Source organism: Saccoglossus kowalevskii, chromosome 2 (assembly GCF_978046115.1).
Source record: "Saccoglossus kowalevskii chromosome 2, keSacKowa6.1, whole genome shotgun sequence".
Lineage (NCBI taxonomy): Eukaryota > Metazoa > Hemichordata > Enteropneusta > Harrimaniidae > Saccoglossus > Saccoglossus kowalevskii.
In genome coordinates this window covers 26005690-26019532 of record NC_140642.1, presented here as the reverse complement: position 1 = coordinate 26019532, position 13843 = coordinate 26005690, and the positions used below count along the sequence as shown (strand labels likewise).

General features: G+C 36.6%; 1 long non-coding RNA gene across 1 annotated transcript; it reads right to left on the bottom strand.

The window, feature by feature from the left end:
* Positions 1-1971: 1971 nt before the first annotated feature.
* Positions 1972-3328, bottom strand: LOC146748618 (uncharacterized). The gene is made up of 2 exons (XR_014927411.1): positions 3051-3328; positions 1972-2309 (listed from the first exon to the last, which is right to left on the bottom strand). It is a non-coding gene; the product is annotated as an uncharacterized LOC146748618 (long non-coding RNA).
* Positions 3329-13843: the final 10515 nt, after the last annotated feature.

The window sequence follows — 13843 nt, the reverse complement described above, 5'->3', positions numbered from 1 at the left end:
CCACTCTCACGTTAACTATTTTAGATCCGTGTTCTACTGAAGTGGGCAGTTATTGATTGTTTTTGTCAAAATGGTTACTTCTATCCAAGTAAATTTAAGATATATCTCGTGCTGTAGCCACGCCCACCTATCCTGAAACGGTCGACTGTTTCCGGATTTCCGACTCTCGCCGAAAGTGCGCCACCAAATGCCAAAATATGAGAGGAAGCCATACCCCTGAGCTGTACTTATATAACACTGCGTGATTCAACATACTTTTAAACGATATACATTTTTCGGTCGGCATTTCTTTTTTTTGTCAATTTTTTTTTTTTTTTTGAGATAGAGAGTTTTTAGAAGTTGTTTTCAGAACAAACGTTTGTGATGGTTAAACGTTGTGTTGTGGGCGGTTGCAGTAATACGTATAGTCATAGTGTAAGTATTCACACTTTTCCAAACGATCCGAAGGTGCGACGTCAGTAAACGAAAGCCGTGAAAACAACGAGAAAAGGTTGGGGTGGACCTTCTCCTTACAGCGTCATATGTAGTGTCCACTTCACCTCAGATTCTTTTTTCGAAAAACTGTCCTCGGCCGTGAAAAAACAACTAGGTTTTAAAGAGAAGCGCCGACAACTTAAACCTGGCGCAATACCAACAATTTTGAAAGAAATAGATTCCGAACCAGCCCATGATCACCGAGGCGGATTTCAGAAGATAGAGAGACGTCGGGTAAGTGTTTCAAATCATTTGACTTGTTTTGCCATCCTGATTATCGCTTTATAGAGACAATTAAGTTTGCGTTATGTAAAGGTATCAATAATTTTTTATAGTAACACGAAAACGACGCGTCGGACAAACAGGAAATTACGCAGTCCTTACACACTGCTAATTGTTTTCATTTTCGCAGGCTAAAAGTTTCTGAATTGTTCGGTGGTTGGTGTTGAATGTCGAATTCACACCTCTGTTACTTTCCTTCTAGCTTGATCTACGAAATAATTTTATGGGGGCACTGGACATCTCGACCCCAAAAAATCCCGACCCGTTTTTCATACCTACAGCCAAAACAAAGTCAGCTTGGACTTTCAGTTATGAGACATGACAAAACAAACGCTGCCAGTGATAGATTTCGCGAATAAAAAACAAAATTAACGCAATCAAAGGCGCCGACCACACGCGTTGGAAATACTAGTAGATAGTACACGATGTTTCGAATTAAAAGATGTCGATCAACGTTGAACTAGATAGAGGTTCGCGTCGCCACATTGAGACAGGGTCGCGTCGATGCGGTGGGTCGAGATGTTCAATTTGGGTCGAAATGTCTTGGGTCGAGATGTCTAGAAATCATTTATGGAATAAGAATCCGGGCTTTGGCTGTCAATGCGTTATCACCAAGTAAATAAGTATGACAATCACGCTAACTCGAGTCCACTCTGAATTTGTCTGTATGTGTGTTGCTCTCAATTATTTTTGTTATCCAATTAAACGCCACCAGTCACGCACTTGTCCTCGTCGTGACCCGACGCGTTCACCCATTTCAACTGAATCTATTTCCACGCGGCGGTCATTTATTTAGTAACTGTGATTTGTCGTTTTTTTTAGTTATTTCCCTATTTTATTGATCACTATAGTTTAACGTCTAGAATGTCAAAATATGTTTTCTTTTTATTTTAATTTTGATGCTTCTACTGGAAATGTACTTCAATAGAGCATGTATGATATGATTCTTTATGGTTTTCTATCTACTATTGTTGAATCAAAATGCTCTCATTATAATTTACAGATTACGTAGAAGAGCTCTTCAATACACTAGACTTGTATGTTGGAGGAGATTGTGTATTACATACACTTGATGATGCACCCCTGCCACTCAACAGCCAGTATGCCCACCCTGACAAAGTCTCGGCAGTTCATTGCCACACTACAAGATTCACATAACAGTGTAAATACATTTCCAGATGCTGCAACAATTATGCTAATAAAAAACAGGCTACGTTACACAGTTCACAAATTTTATTTAGACTTGTGATGAACAAAGAAATATGACAATGTAAACATTGGATTGTCTGTACATGTATGTGAGGAAAATAATGTGAATAAAATATAATTTGTACATGGATTACTATTACTATAGTATATGGTTTTAATTGAGTGACACTGTGTGACAATGAAAAAAGGAAACACATCTTCAGATTTTGGAATCTATGAAAAACCAAGATTTGGTAATTTAAGTCCTAAATAATTCTCTGACATAAATATTGATAACTCTGTTACTGCTCACTCTGGTAGTACTGTAGTCTTTTTCAATGAACTTCAAGTATCCCCTCGTTAACCTGTGGAGGTTTAGAAAATAAATAAGGTCACAATCTTTATTTGGCATTTGTTTATACGTAATTCATTCGTTTTATGATGCATCTTTTTTTACTATAATAAAGGCAACTATTATTATGTTATATATGTGTTTGAATTATGGATGAAAAAAATATTGAACACATTTACAATTAGTACATAAGTATAAGCAATTGCCACCCAATCCTCTCAAACGATTATTCAAAAATTAATTAATTTTTTTTTCTTCATTTTCTTTTCATAATAATATGTCAATTTTATTTCACCAAACATTTTTCAAATTTACGTTTAAAATTTTGAAACTTGCGGATGTAATGCACACCCGCGCTTCGTGTGAAGGGAAGCCAGGTCAAAACATTGGGCATTTTACGTGTGTAGAGCAGCCCACAGAGACGTCGGCCGATCCCAACAACCATATCAGAAATTGTTGATGGTGGAAAAAAATAAGAGTTTCATTTGTGCAAAAAAAAATCAAACGTGATAAAGTAAAACGCCGATGACATTCGGGCCACACGAGACACTCACGCCTTCGACCATGAACGAAAATCCAATATATGGATGCCAATGCACGTTTGAACGAAGCAGGCAATATTTCTGAGGAAATTCGCGATCTAAGTTTATCGAGCATAATAAAGAGTTCACACATACCTCTTTGAAATTATCGATAAGATATTTTATAAAGAGTAGTAAGCTCAACTAGAACAAAAAAAACTAGAACTTCTTACCGACTCGAAAGTTGTCCAGTGCCGAGGTTCAGCGATAGTTTACAAACGTGCGCCGGGGACGGTGACATCACTGCGACCAGCCACACCAGAACGGACATATCTCGCATCTAACTCAACCCCATGCAACAAATTTGATATCCAAGTGTTCATTATGGCCCGTTCTTCCTCGACGAAAAAGTACATAAGTGACAATTTAGTCAAAGACGAGAAAACTGCACAAGAAATTTGCCTTATTTACACGTATCGGCAATGCGAGCTGCCCAGCAACTTCCCTTTCTGACGTCACAAGGGGAATTTCTGTATGGCAATGAATAGCTAATGAGGAGCCTCGTTTTAAAATACAAAAAATAAAGTTGCTGTAGACTGAGTTTAAAACACATTTTTTCACTTAAAAAAAATAATTTATGCTTAGAAACATAAAAATTAATAATATTTATGTATCAATTGATAATTTTAGACGTGAAAATAGCAGCCATTTCACAGGCACTTTAAGTTAAAACAGTAAGTCAAGGTTATTCTATATATTCACTCGAATGTCAAAATAGGAGTTGTCGAAAATGGGGGAAGGGTCTTCCTAATTTGAGCGTTCTTTAGTGGCCAAGTCTGCGTACTACTGAGATATCTGGGATCTATGATTCTACTTAACTTCTCTCAATATTTTTTCAAACCAGTTTCTTGGTGTTTGGATCTTTTTGTATGCAGTCAATGACTCTCCCCATTAGGGACCACGCCAAAAGATCGATGTCGGATAACAAACTTATTTGCTTTAGTTTGGGGGTGAGGGGTTTTGACCTAAAAAAAAATCCATCCTACAAAAAACGATTTTATTATTTAATGAAGTCAAGAAAATCTTGGAGTATTTGTAGTTCATTTTTTGTTTCTATCCAATCATGGACAAAAATAAAACAAAATAAAAAAACAAACAAAAAACATCCAAGACGAGAAAATGGTTTGGTCCGAGGTGTAAATATGTGCGTCAAATGAGGTAAATTTCAGGGCATGGAAATAGAGCATGCGCAGAACCCAGAAAAGTCTTTTTACATCCACCGACAACCAACTGCTATGCCACACTACTTTCCGATTATCAATTTGTATTTAATGGTGAATGTAGTCTGACGGCATGATCAATATTTATCAATTAAGTTTCAGTGGGGTTGTGGGGGGGGGGGATAAAGGAATTAATGCGCGGTGGTCGTCGCGCAGCGCGTGTTCGAATTTCATGTAAATAAACAATGTATTTAACACGCATTGTATACGTCGCTATGAGTTTCATGTCGAACACGACGCGGCGTACCCCAGACCATTCGTCCTGGTGTTATCGCTATCGCCACACGAGACTCCAGCTTGTCTCCTATACAATTTGACTGCGCACATCCAGAAAGTAGATGTAGCTGTGATTGGTGGAATACTAATGAGTTGAGTGTCAATCAAACGCCCACGCTATCTTTAGTAAACAAAGTCACGTGACACGCGCCATTTTAGTTTTGGCAGGCGATTTCAAGGCAGCACGCTTAACCCTTTCGTTCACAGGTTGGGAGATATTAGAATGACTGACAATTTCACGCCACTGTTTTACATTATTGGTGGATTTTTCTGCGCTATCAATCTTTCTCTTACAAACTAGACATAGATGATACGACAGAGTCGCTCCTTTCACAACGTCGCACTGGATCAAATTGGAAAGACGATTTCCATAAGTTATCCCTCCTGCTTTTCCTGGCTTGAATAAATTCACACACGACTTTAACTGTCCACAAACTCGAAGACTACACGAACACAGTCTACAATAGTCGTCCGCAACAATATGTATGTATTTCTTCGGTGTACTGATGCACGAATGCACCGTGACACGGTGTTTCTCGGGTGTCGCCATCGCTGAGAATGCCGCCGGCGCAATTTTTCACCCAACTCGCGATTCTGTTTTGCAACATTTTATCAATATTCCCTTTGACAAAATCGCCGACAAAAGCACCGCTTTGTTGATCTTTTGTTCTATAATTCTTAATGCAAACACCGACCCTAGTAGTAATTAGTAACGTCGCCTAGTACGTATGAACGGTCGTCATTGCAAATCGAACATCCTTTTGAAATTTGGACGTCGGGCAGGCGATTTCAAGGCACCGCACTTAAATATTAGCAACATATTTTTCTGAGCGGTTGTTTATTCTCTTTCAAACGAGACATAAATGTGACGACATAGTCGATCCCTTATCCACCGCTAAGAATGCCGCAATGTTTCGTTCGTTTTGCAACATGCCACAAATCGTCGAAAAAAACACCACTTCGACGGAAGCTTGCGTAATAAGGGGGTTAAAACAAGAAAACAAATGCCATGTTTAATACATATCGACCTGTTTTACTTGCGAAAGATAACGGAACATGAACTCGTTCCGTGCGACTTCGGAACCCGAAGGAACACACCAACAACGTTGAATTTACCCGCTATCTTCCAAATATGGTATATTAATTTATTCAGTTGTTTATTTAGAGTGACGTCCGCAGTCGAATGCGATTGGCTATCGATGTCAGTGCAAAGGTCATATGAATATTAAAATTAAGTGGGCGGAAGGAAAATTGTATAGGAGACAAGCTGGAGTCTCGTGTGGCGATAGCGATAACACCGGGACGAATGGTCTGGGGTAGACGCGGCGCGACGACTGCCTTCCTTAAAGTTTTTTTTATCCTACATTGAACTTTTGATTTTGACCCTATTAGTGTGTTCATGTGTTCTCATGCGGCGTTCTTAATGTGAGTGAAGCGCCCCCATAGTCATACTACTGTACCAACGGTCATCATCAAGTCACTCCCCCCCCGGTCACAGACGTCTTGACACAATTGTATTAAAATATGCCAATGAAAGATAAGAAAATTATATTTAGTAGCAGAAAAGTTAATTTTATTAAATTTTACCCAGAAGAGAGGTAACTTTGCACAATGCACAATAACGCGAATGGAATACTGAAACATTAGCAAATATTTCCATAGCAACAATATCATGGTAATCTGTATCATATACTACATAAGAATAGAGGCCACGGCGCAGCATTTTTTTTCCTACGCAGACGGGTGTTATTTGACGTGTCCCGTGCGTGTCGAATCGTCTTCCACCGATTGGCTCTTATAACCAGACGTTATATCCGCTACTCAGCAGACCCGGACGACTAATAAAGTTTGTTATTAATCTAACAATTTCTAAACCAAATTTTTAGAGAACATGTGATCATTTTATGTATATATTTTATTGTGACATTCTTGTATTATTTATTGGCTAATTTTGTCAAGAAATATTGGTTCTTTCAGGTTTCTGAACGTTTATTATTCCAAATAAGTAGATTTTCATCTCAGTATTTATTATGCTAAGCAATAACGAATAGTACTATAGAATAGAATAGAATAGAATAGAATAGAATAGAATAGAATAGAATAGAATAGAATAAAATAAAATAGAATAGAATAATTAATTACATCCTTAATGAAATCTGACATCTGACAGTTTTTTGGTAATTGCTGCATTCAAGCTTTTTAAAATATACTTATACTATAAAATATAATACTATATATATATACTTAATATTATGGTTCATCATTTTACACAATATTCAAACAAATATGGTATAGCTCTTATTTAACAAGGTATTTGAATTAAATAATTTACTAAATGTTAATGTCCAATATCTTGAAAATGGGTCATTAATGAGTAAAAGGGTTAATACTCAACTAACCTTTTTAATCAGGTACTACCTTGCGCATTTAGCCTTGAGGAATGTTAACTGGTGCTCGGATTTGCTTCGAAACGTGACTCAGACGGTAAGTGATGTTCTTTTTGGATTTCGATGAAAATTAGCTAGCATTTTTGCATATGAATGCGCGTTTATAACACTTTCAAGAAGACAAAATGTAAAGACAATGAACGTATTACTTGTATACTTGTCCAACTTTTTAAATTCGTGAACACGACAGCTGTGACGCAGTAATTAATCGGTCTTGTTCTGTTCATGATGTCGAGCACTTTTCTCGAAATCGAATTGTTTGTTTTTTCTGTTACATGTTAGCGAGATATTGCAAATTTGCGAATAATATTTGTTAGTAGATTTCGTTTCTCATTCGTTATCTTGCACGATCGAAATAGCAAACCGACGGTAACTACTTTTCGGACTCTGGGTGTAGAATGGATAGGGTTTGATTTCCAAACTCGAAGGATGAGACCCAGGTTTTTGGCTAATTTTTTCCCATTTTGTTGAGGGAGATTTCTCAACCTTTTGGTATCAGCTGAATAATTATATTAAACATAGACTCGAATTTCATTTACGATACGAAAAATATTTAGAAAAAGAAACAATTTCAACAAGTTTGAATATCCTTGCCTGTTTTTATATATTTACTAGTAACTGTTACAATGGTCTAGGTGATTATGTTAAACACATTTCATCAACTACACAACATTAGTTTCCCCACCATGTTTATTCAATAAACAGTGGACTCCATGTGTTAACCTATTGTTCTCTGTTTACCTTTACTTCAAGATGTTTCTAAGCAATAACTGTAAAAAAGTAAGAATTTTCATTATGTCATTAAGACCATGAGAAAAACTTTTATGCAAATTACAACAATATGCTCACAGATGATAAGAAACAGCAACAAGTTTTGTAAATATATAACGTGCGAATTGTCAAATTATACCTTCTTTATTGTTAAATACAAGTTTGACTGTGGGTCTCATTTTTAAATATAGTTTACACAAGAATAATATGCATGAAGTTCCTAAGGAGGAGGGGTATTTAATAAAGATGATGTTTTTATTATAGATATTCAGTAAATATCACAAAATGGAACAAGATAATCATTTCATTGTGGTTGACGACAGACTGCATCTGTCACAACATCAGGATTATTCTTATACGAATACTGGGATTGGTACAAGTGTAACACTATCACCTGTAGCTTATCATGAAGAGTATATTTCTACAACTCAAGAGAGAGACATTGTAGTTGAATCTCCAGACAGCATTAGTGGCGAGTTTGCAGTGAATGTCCACTCACTACCTCAGAGTAGTGCTTGTCGATATAATATAGATAGCCTACTTGGTCACATGCCATCACCTATAACTAGTAACAGAGAACCAATAGTGAGTTCAGGAAGCAGTAATGATGAAGATGATGATGATGATGATGATGATGATTATAATGGTATCCATGGTAACAAAGAACATATAGATACATTTAACACTCAGTCACAAAGCTATTTTATGGACAGCAGGAAATTTGGCACATTAGAATGCACAGATGCATCAGGAAAAATGCAAATGCCAATAGTGGGAGAGTCTCCACAACATTTGTTATATGCAAGTCCTAAGAATCCCTATTTGGGAAGTTGTCTCAGGAGTGAAATAGCCAAAAATCATGAGAATGCTAACTCAACTAATTTCCGAGAAAATACAATAAGTGCAGCATTACTGACTAATGAGCAAAATGTAAATACAGATATTCAGTCTTGCGGCCCTAACCACAACATTGTAACTGGCACTCCGCATAGTGTGGACGGTCAGTACTCAACTTTTCTCTCTCGTGGAATTGAAGTTGATCCTGTCCAGTACAGAGCACCATATATAACTTCAGAAATAGTCACTAATCAGCAAAAACCAGTTCATCCATATAATGCCTCAAACTCATGTGTACCATGGGCACAACAGATTATGACTGGTTTTAATGTTCCATGTGTGCGTGCCACTAACACAAATACGATGACCCCGAAACCACCATCACAAACAAGCCAAGGTGGAGCCGCAAGTGTAGCTGTAGCTGGTATTCCGTCAGTGACCGAAGCCACCCAACAACCTTTTACATTTACTACTGGTCAGTGTCGTTACACAAAACCTTTCACATTCAGTGGTGTTTATAACCCATTTGATAATACTTTAGATGCACCCTTATCACAGTTTCAACTACAAGAAGTCTCTGCTTCGACAAGTTCCACTCCGCTGAACCAAACTCCGTTTATTTTGAATCCCAGCCAGAGACTTCCAGCCAAACAGAGTTACTCCATGTCATCATTGATGTCTCAAAATACATCTGGAACAATGCATGGAGCTGTGACTGAACATTCAATATCAGATCAGGTACAAGCTTTGCTTGGAATTAGCAACAATTTTGTACCAACGTGTTCACAACAGCAGCAAAGTTCCGTACCATCATATTCCCAGCATCAACAGTTGGTCACCCAGTACAATGAGACAACACCATCATATACAAATGCAACACCAGGTTATATGCAGATAACAAACCCAGTTATGAATAGTTGTAAACAATATCAGCTATCAAACCAGAATCCATCTAGTGCAACAAGTTTTCCAACTTATCAACAAGTAGTTCCGTTACCACAGCAAGGTGTGTCTAACCAGTACCAGTCAGTTTATCAGATGCCGTTTATACATCAAGTTCAACAGGCACAGCTCCTGGGTATGTACTCCAACATACAGCCTGCACCAGTAAGACAATTTCAAACAGTCTCTTCAGTCGCAGGTATGAATTTTAATTGACATAAACATTTAACTAAAATAATACATGTATATATTTAAGTGGCATTGACTATAATTAAAAACAAATATTACTTAATTTATAATGGATTATTATTTAAATAACAGTTATCCAGTATTAAAAAAGTATGCATTCTTTGTTAAAGCGCGGTGGCTGTCGCGCAGCGTGTGTTCGAATTTCATGTAAATAAACAATGTATTTTACACGCGTTGTGTACGTCGCTATGAGTCCCATAATGAACAGAACGCGTCGCGAAAACTGTCGCCTTTTAAACAAAAGAATATTATTTAAAAAAAAAAGTATCAGTTACAGCTAAAGAACTACCAATATTAGGATAAATTGATAAATATGTACATGATTGTTTTCCTGCCTACTCATGAATTAAAATACCCAGAATATATTCATTTTGCAATAAACTGTACTCCAAGACAATATAAGCATATTGACTTAAAAAAAGTTGGGGGTCACCAGCCTTATTTTCGAGAAATTGATGGTTGTATTTTAGTAGAAAGTCGCCATTTTGGCACTATTATAACACTTTTACCATAGGTTCCTATGGCAGATGTAATATCTCAAAATCTAGTTTGGTGACATAGGCTGAAAAAAATCATATATTGTTTAAATGATAGAGTACTTTTTTTGTTGTTCTGAATTATTTTAAAAATCTGGGTTTTAAAAAGTGTCAACAAACCTTAACTGTAACACACAAAATAATGCTATTTCACTGTACCATGGGACATTAGCTTCATGATTGGACATAATAAACTAATGAACACTGTCATGTGATTTATGACCAATTTTGTCAAAAATTGTGAGTAGGCTTCTACCTTAACACATTCTTAATCTGTAATCTGTAGAATGCCATGCAAAGTCAAGATATTTCACATTTCAGAAAACAAACCAGTATCGTTTTTTTGTTTTTGTGTTATGTTTGTTCAAAACTATTGTTCAAACTTGTTGCAAATGGTGTCTTTTTGATTCCAAATTTAGAATAAAACATATAGAACATTACACACAAAAAATACTAAATGGGAAAATAATATGACTAAAGTTGTTAAAATAAGTATAATTACATGAATAATTGTTCATGATTGTAATCACAACAGTTGTGAGCAGCATCTTATAAATACAAATGAGATTTTTGACTTTCATCACAATAAAATGGCAAGTTCACCATGCAGTTGCTTTGCTCTAGACACCACTAAACTGTTGTTAATTTACATATATAAATAAGGTCTATTGTTAGATTTTGTCATTTGCCCATATCAATGCTATTGAATGGAATAACATGCAGTTTTTCTCCTACATTGCTCAACTGTTGATTACAATAGACAGGGTATCTATTTTTTTTTTATTCTGAATGTTTCTAACATGGAATGACAACCATGTTTTATTGTACTTAGATCTATGTCCATTTTAAGGATACGACTTCAATGAAGACTATTACTATTACAAATTTTCATTCTAAGGAAAACGTTGATATACTAGTATGTGGGTATAATCAAGCATTATCTTGGTTGATTGGCATATACTTTTTTTTTTACCTCAAAGGTCGTGCTCATCAAACAAGTACTCTCCTAACCAAGAAAGAAGTTCCTAAAAAATTCTTTGCAAAGCGGTATTTGATGATAAGTCTACAGATTGGATCTTGGAAGGTAAGGAAGACGTACAGATCAATTCAATATATATTATCTTATATGAAAGTGGGTGTAACCTGTTCATACTTTGCCTTATATGGTATTGGGTGTACCCTGTTTATACTATGCCTTATATGGAAGTGGGGGTATCCTATTTATACTTTACCTTATATGTAAGTGGATGTACTCTGTTTATATGTTGCCTTATATGGAAGTGAGTGTATCCTATTTATACTTTGCCTTAGGGAAGAGTAGGAAATCAAACAGGCGGTGCACCGCGGTCATTACCGCGGTGGTGGTGGGTGCTCGCCGGTCGACCGCATTTTATGCAAATTTATGCATAGATTCCATGACCCCGGTTTACCGCGGTCGTGTGCGGTGGGCTCGCACAGCAATTCACACTTATTGTCAAGACCATTAATGAACACAAAGAACTGAGAAATTAAAAGGATCACAAAGTTCTAATGAAAAATTAAACCAATTTGGCTGAGCCAAAAGCTAGGAAACTAGTCTATAATAGTTCACATTATTTTATTTGCCTGAGCTTTGGAATAAAATCACAAAACGATCCAGAAAGACGTAGAGATCAACATAATATAAAATAAGATCGCATTATTTTGTGAATATATATTATGCATGGTCTCAGAAAATGTTTAGAAAGATTAATGTTTCGCGTAGACCAAATATAATCACGCATAAGTATAAATTCAAAGTGTTTTAATACATTGGTGAGAGGTCGCATTTACGTGAACAAGAACATGCACTAAGAAGAAAAAGCAAGCCAAAGTCGAAACGGGGTGTATCATGGACTTGGTACAACATGCGTTGCGACAATTGAGTGATCGTCGACATCATTTTGGGGCACAATTGAACTTCAAGTATGTTGCGAAACTTGCTACGCGGCGATGCTGACATCAAGTGTGTGTTGACCGAAGTTTGACCCCCCAAGTCACGCACTGAACTGGCGCGTTACCTTAGCAACCCTTTTCTTTCTTGGTCCGCGCTTTGATCTCGTAAATTTGTTATCATATCCGGCGGTACTGTAATAACACAACTTGTATCCAACTCTGTATTGGCTTTGAATATTTCAACATCGTTTACTTAGTGTGCTGCTTTTCTAATAACGCAAATATGTTTACAGTATTGGACGGGCTCTAAATATTTCAATTTTGCAATGTATTACTTTTATAATAATTATGCAAACTAAGTTATTTTTATTATTGTTGGGACACTAACCCGGGCTATTGGGTCTGTGAATATTTCAATATTACCGACTTGATAATGCGTTGCATTCGTAATTATTACGCAAATATAAACATGGGCGCATTTACTAGTAAATCATTGAAAAAGATAGTCAGGTCCCGGAGTCAGGTGTCTAACGAAAGTCGAGAAAATATTTTAAATACTTGTGACTCATCGGTGAATTATTTTATTCGAAATAAAGTGAATATGTAATATTAACCATACAATAACATACAATATCATGCGTAATGTTAAATTTTTCTATAATAAACTCGCAGCGCACTTCGATCGAATTATTCACGTACATTTCGACTGAACTCTAATAACCACGTGTTTGAATTACGTGCGGCAATGGACAATGACCTCAATGAGTTCACGCACTGACATTTAAATTCGGGCCACCCAGTTTGACGCAAAACGATATAGTTACTTAACATTTGTTCAAAAAATCGGTAAACTCTCGCGAAGAGTTAACTGAAAGGCAACGTCGTTTTTGACCAAAAAAAACAAAACAAAAAAAACACGTCAATACAAGATTATGTGTGCAAGGTTAGATTTATAGAACGTACATGACCGCTTAACTCAGTTTTTTTTAATAATCATGTTGCACGTGAAACACAGGAGACATTTTAGTTCGTCCATTTCTTGTTTACCGATCTTGAATTTTTTGTCTGGAATGCGATACAGGCAAAGAATAAACATTAATGATACCCACCGTTGTCAAATCAACAAGAGGCTCGAATCAGGAAGGCTCGGCTATTAACTTTGTAAATAACATTCTTTTCATGTGGTAGACTTTATTCAAGTGTAACAAACGTAAGTGAAATGTATGGACGAGTCATAATACTCTACCTTCGAAAGTTACGACTTTTACTCTTGGAATTGGTGATAAATACATGCATAAAAACAACATTGTTTCACGCAACAACAATTCGTATACAGCATTGGACTTATGGATTTTTATATTAATAAAATACGTGGGCCGATAATATTACTATATGCTTAGTATTTCCATGCCAGCGATGCTCGTAACCTGCTCGATTTAAAAACAGCTATTTGAAACAAAGACTCATGGAATCACAAAGGAAACTGTTAAGTACGTATTTCACACCTTTCCTACGACCGCGGTTGCAACCGGTATCGGTGGCCACGGCGGTAGAGACCTCTAATTATAAGCAGTCCCCGGCTCTCCCCGGTGTACCGCGGAGAGCCGCGGTGATTACCGCGGTGAACCGCCCGTTTGATTTCCTACTCTTCCCTTATATGGAATTGGGTGTACCCTGTATAGATTGTCTTGTATGGGAGTGAGTGTATCCTGTTTATACATTACCTTATATGGAAGTGGGTGTACCCTGTTTATATGTTGCCTTATATGGAATT